At 56.2% G+C, this 5,612-nt stretch overlaps 1 long non-coding RNA gene across 1 annotated transcript; it reads right to left on the minus strand.

Moving 5' to 3' along the window:
• Positions 1 to 1,804: 1,804 nt before the first annotated feature.
• On the minus strand, positions 1,805 to 4,913 carry LOC122228347. Its single transcript, XR_006206534.1, has 3 exons — positions 4,653 to 4,913; positions 2,614 to 2,749; positions 1,805 to 1,977 (listed from the first exon to the last, which is right to left on the minus strand). It is a non-coding gene; the product is annotated as an uncharacterized LOC122228347 (long non-coding RNA).
• Positions 4,914 to 5,612: the final 699 nt, after the last annotated feature.

Consider the following 5,612-nt stretch of genomic DNA (forward strand, 5'->3'; position numbering starts at 1 on the left):
ATGAACGTCTGGGGAAAAATGACCATGACCCCTGCCCTTGTCCTCAGCCTCATTTCTTGCCCCCCTCTCATTTGCCTTCTAGGCTACGGTCACTGTGACCTTCTTGCCTTTGCACAGGCTGTTCCCTCTGGCTGGAATCCTCCTCCCCCTGGAATAAATACCTACCTCTGATTAGACGAGTTAACATATGCACAGTGCTCAGAACCATGCCAGACATGTTTGAACCCCAAATGGGGGCTAGGTGTGGCTACTACCCCCCTCCTTGGCATGCTTTGCTGCTAATTGCCCTCAAATGGACCAACGTCTTGTTTCAATGCCTTGTTCACTTGTTTGTCTCCTCAGCGACAAAAAAACTGTTGGCAAGCATTGCCATATCCTTTATCTTTGTCTCCACAGCAGCCAGTATGGTGCTTGGCACATAGTAGGTGCTCAATTAATGCATGTGAAACGAGTGGAAAGGCCAAGCTCCTGGGGATACAGTTTGAAAAAATAACTTTAAAGTATTTTTAATGAGGGCCTAGTTGAGCGAGAGTTACTGGCACGGGCCAGGTGTGACCCCATTACTGCCCAATAGACACTGAGTATCAAGTGAGTGGTTTAATACATGGGTGGTGGATTGTGGGTCAGGCAGGCAGGTGGGTGGATGGACAGATGGGTGACGAACTGGCTTGGTAGATGGCTGTTACCCTCTGTGGAGGACGGCCAGGGTTTGGAGGAGGCCAGGCGGGAGGGAGGGTGGGCAGGGGAGAACTTACTTCACACAGGCCAGCCAGCTAGTGTGAACTGGGGTGGGGGCTATGAGACAGGCCCCTCTGATCTTGCCCCGGGGAGGCTTGGGGAGGTGCTGCGCCTGCATGTTTCCAGCCACGGGGAAGGTGCTGGGGGGCCATTACTCATTCTGACACATCCCTGAGGTCAGTGTAAAGGCAGGCAGAATCGAGGTGCTGCGGGGTGCTGAGTCAGGGCAGGTGGTGGTTTGTTGGGGAATGGGCTGAAGCGGAGGGAGTCTGGAGGCTTGGAGCCAGGGCCTCGGGCCTCGGTTCCTCAAGGGGGTTGGCAGAGAATTCCCATAGGAAAGGAATCAGGGAAAGTGAGGACCCCCCTTCCCCTTTGAGAGGCGGTGGAGGGTCTGTCTGAGTGCAGATCTGGGTCAGGTTTCAGGGAATTCTTGCTCCACAAAGGCCTTCCTTTTCTTCTTTCGGTCTTGTAAGCAGGCAATTGGTCAGCTCTGCCAGACAGCCGATTAGCCAGGGGGTCTGTCTGTCCGGCAGGTAGAGATAGTCTGTCCTGCGGTGATCGGGATGGGAAACCGGGCTGGTGAGTCGGGTTGGTGGGTAGGAGTGCATTGTGTGTGCAAGTTGCTGGCTGGGATGAGTCCTCGGGGCCACGGGCAGTTGGAGTCGGGCAGGAAAGAGAGAGGCCCAGTCTCTGTTCTCTGGGGAACCTCAACTAGTGCTTCTTAATGCGGTAGGACTGTGTCCTCAGAGACCATTGGAAACGTGAGGCAGGGACTGGCTATGACAGTCTTGTAGGAGGCGGCTGCTGCGTTAGCGGCCAGGGCCTGGGCGGCCCAGTTTCCTGCAATGAGGGCTAATCCTATACCACCAAGAACGACCTCACGCCACAGGCCAGTGGCGTCCCTTTGGAGAAGTACTACGTCCAGTCAAATGGAATGTTTATTTATTTTTGAGAAAGAGCGAGAGAGAGAGAGACAGAATGCGAGTGGGAGAGGGGCAGAAAGAGAGGGAGACACAGAACCCGAAGCAGACTCCAGGCTCTGAGCTGTCGGCCCAGAGCCCAACACGGGGCTCGAAGCCACGAACCATGAGATCATGACCCGAGCCGACCCAGGCGCCCCTGGAACATGTGATAGAAATGGCCACACAGCCAGACCTCTAGTGACCTCTTCTTCCTTCTCTCTTCCTTCTCTTCTCTGGAAGATATGAGGCTGCTAACTTGGTTGCAGGGTGCCCTGAGCTGAGGGGAGGTGGGGGTGGCAAGTGAGAAGTAGAAACACCGGCTGGCTCCCCGCTGCACGGGGCTGGGGGATGTGGGCTTCCTGGAATCCTGTCCTTTTACACGGGCTCAGGGCCTCGGAGGCCTCCCAGTGGAAGATCAGAGACCCACGGGGGCCCCACGAGCCCCCACACCCAGCTCAGCGATGAGGGAGGGCAGCAACCCAGATGCTGCCTATTCCAGTGTGGGCTTTAGAGTGTACCCCCTCCCCATCTCGGTTTCTTCCCTCTTCTGGTGTGTGGGGGGCCCGCAGGCTGTCCTGTGCAGACAGGCCAGGAAGGAGGGAGGGAGCCTGTCAGGAGGCTGCTTGTCTCAACACCACATGTTCTGGAAGGACAAAATGTGAAAATATAAAAAGTCTCTGGTCTTGGGACAGAATCACACGGATCACACGGCCGGGTTGCCTGTCACCCTGGCTGTCGGGTTTTCGCTGTCTGGGAGGGTTGAGGCACTGGCTGCCGCCAGGGATGGGGGCAGAACCGGTCTGGGTAAGAACAGTGCCTCTGTCTGCAGAGTCTGTCCTCACAAGGTCTCCTAGAGACGCCCACCAGCCCTGTGAGATGGGCCATATTCATATCCATTTCTCAGACAAGAAACCTGAGGCTTGGGTCCATGGCTGGCTTGTGGTGCTGAGACTCAGACCCATGTCTTCTGACTCCTATTCCAGTGCTCACTCCTCGACTGCAGGATCTAGCTCTTCCCTTGAAGGCAGGTTGCTGGTGCTGCCCACGTGCTAGGAGAGAACAGTCTCCCTGAGGCCTTTTCCTAGGGGATGTTCTGTGCAAGTTTGTGCGAAGATGCAGGCCAGCAGAGACGGTGTGGGGGCAAAAGAGGCCTGCCCTTCGGGGCTGCCGCAGGGGTTGTCACCGGGTTTGGTACCCTGCAGGACTGGGGACAACCCCGCAGTCATCTCAGAGGGGGCAGCTGACCTCTGTCACGACAGGTATCCGAGCAGCTTGTAGGGGTGAGGCCCCGACAGGCCAAATCCCTGGGTGTCTGGGAGGCAACCAGTGAGGAGTGAGGGCCACCAGGCCAGGCTCGATGATGCTGGGCTCCTTGCCAATCACTCTTCTCACTACCCCCTCCTCAACACTGGGCTCCCCGTGGGGCTGGGACAGGGGCTGCTCTACTCTGGCCACCTCTGGTTCCCCTGACAGTCAGGAGCCTCTACCCCTGGCTTCCTCAAAAACTCTGCTTTAATGCCCATAGATTGCCTCGGGGCTCCCCTGGGTCTGTGCTCATCCCAGCAGCCTGGGCCAGGATAAAAGTGAAGTTGTCAATAATTCATGTGCTCGCTCCCCCTCACTTCCCCTGCTCGGCGGGCTGTAAATATTTCACGGTTTCAGGGGGCAGAGATGGCCCAGCAGACTCCCAGGATGGGGCTCGAGGGAACCTCACCCCTTCCCAGAGGCTCCCAAGCACGCCGCAGGCAGAGTGAGTGGAGAGGAGTGGAGAGGCTGTCCAGACTAGGGGCTAGCCTTGACTTCTCTGGTGGGGACAAGGAGCCAGTCCTGAGGCTGTCCTCGACTCTGCCCTCTTCCTCGCCTCCAGTTCTCTTGGTGTCTCCCCTCCTTGGCCAGGCTTCCCATGTCACCTGCCCTGCCTCCAACCTTGATTGTCTCCTTCCTGGACAATTGGCCAAGCCACTCTGACCCCACCCAGCCTGAGGAAGCTCTCTCAAGTGGAAATTTGTTTAGACCCTTGTCTCAGAGACTTTACAAGCTCCAGGTTGCTCTCTGGGGGAAAAAAAATCCTCCTCTCTTATCCCAACATGCAGGGCCCTGTGCACTTGGCTGTCTGGACCTTTGAGCCCTGTTTCTCAGCCCCTCAGCCTGCTCGCCTGTGCTCTAATCTTGCTTTTCCTGCACCCCTAGGCTCTCACCCACCCTTTAGCCTCTGTTCTGTGTCCCTCGGCCAGGGGGTGATGGGGGTCCAATCTCAGGGCTCCGTGTGTCTCCTCACCGGTTCTGGGGGTCACTGCTGTTCTGGGGCCAGGTCTACTGTGCTATGTAAGCCAAGGTAAGACCTCTGATTGCTCTGGGCTTCTCTCTTATTGTGACCTGTGTCATATTCTTCCCAACCTTGCTGTGCACATCTATAAAATGGGAATAGTAATGCATACCCCAGAGGTGAGGCTTGGAGAGGTCTATAAAGGCATAGCCCAGGCCACGGTATGGAGTCAGTCCTCTGGCTGTGCCAACTGTATGGTTGCTATGCCCTCTGTGGACAGCGGGCTGAAGAATTTCCCTCAGCAGGGTAGAAACAAAGGACGTTCTGTGGACAGGAGCCAGGGAAACAGCAGAGGGCTGGGCGCACGGAGAACCCTCCCAGGGGTCTTATGATAGGTAGGATAGGTGGGAGGCCCCTGGGAAAGTGGTGTACAGAGGGTGCATTAGGGAGGACACTGCTACGGGGAACTGGGCTGGACTCCATTGAGACCATCTGGGAGAACACAGAACCTTCCGCCTGAGGGTGTGCACTTATCCACTGGCCCCTCTACCGTTGGTTGAGCGTTGCCCCCAAGGGCATTAGTTTCCCGAGCTTATGGACGGATGACACAGGCACCTATGCTGATCAAGTCCTCACTGCCGTTCACAGCTGCAAGGAGGCCCTGGGACAGTGGAGGAAAGACTTACGGAGAGCACTGGAGGTAAGTCCGAGGCCACAGAGCTGTGGCCAGGAGACAGAGGAGAAGACAGCAGGAGGCCAGGATGCTACACGGGAGGGAGGCTGAAGCAGATGGAGGAGGGGAGTGTGTGGTTGGGGGGCAGTGGCCCCCCCCCCCGCCTTCCCCCATTCATGCATGCCTTCATTCATTAGCAATCATTGACCGTCTACTAGGTATCGCCGGGCAGCCAGATCAATCCAAAAATGACCAGCTCGTCTTCTGCTCCTACCCCGGGCCCTGAGGTAACTTGGAACCAAATGAGGTCATAATGCAGATCTGATAGGTGGCTGGTAGGTGGGTGGCCCTCTCTTTAGGTTGTGGGGAGTGGTGGGGAGCTGGCTTCCCTTGGGCTTCTTCTCAGGGCTGAAGAGGCCTTTCTTCCTCCTCCCAGGGCACTTTGCCCTCCTGCTGGCCTTAAAGGGATAGGTGCTCCATCTGGGAGAGCGGCACCTTTCTGACATCACGTAGACATCCTTGGCAGTGATGCTGGAGGCAAGGACTGGGGGCCGATATATGGATGTCCCAGGGCACGTGTACATGGGTTCCTCCACCACTGTCTGCATATATATTTGGCACTGAGAAAGGCCCTTTTTCATTTCTCTCTCCCATCTCTTCTCAGACATTTCCAGAAACACTGCTGAGTATCAACTCCTGAACATCCATCCATTTACTCATCTAGACAATGTTTCCCCGATCTGGGACCCCAGAGAGGAAAGGGCAACTACTTGGTCTCCTCGTTCTGAGAATCCAGCCTGGAGTTGCCATTGGAAGACATCCTTCATCCCGCCTCAGCTACTCCCTTGTTGTGTGTCTTTGGACAAAGTCACTTACCCCGGAAGCCCGGCTTCCTCTTCTTTAAACCAGAAGCTGAAAAGAATGATCATAATGAGCTCCCAGGGTTGTTAGTAAGCTAAAGTGAGAGTCGGAA

This window comes from Panthera leo, chromosome C1 (genome assembly GCF_018350215.1).
Source record: "Panthera leo isolate Ple1 chromosome C1, P.leo_Ple1_pat1.1, whole genome shotgun sequence".
In the NCBI taxonomy this organism is placed as follows: Eukaryota; Metazoa; Chordata; class Mammalia; order Carnivora; family Felidae; genus Panthera; species Panthera leo.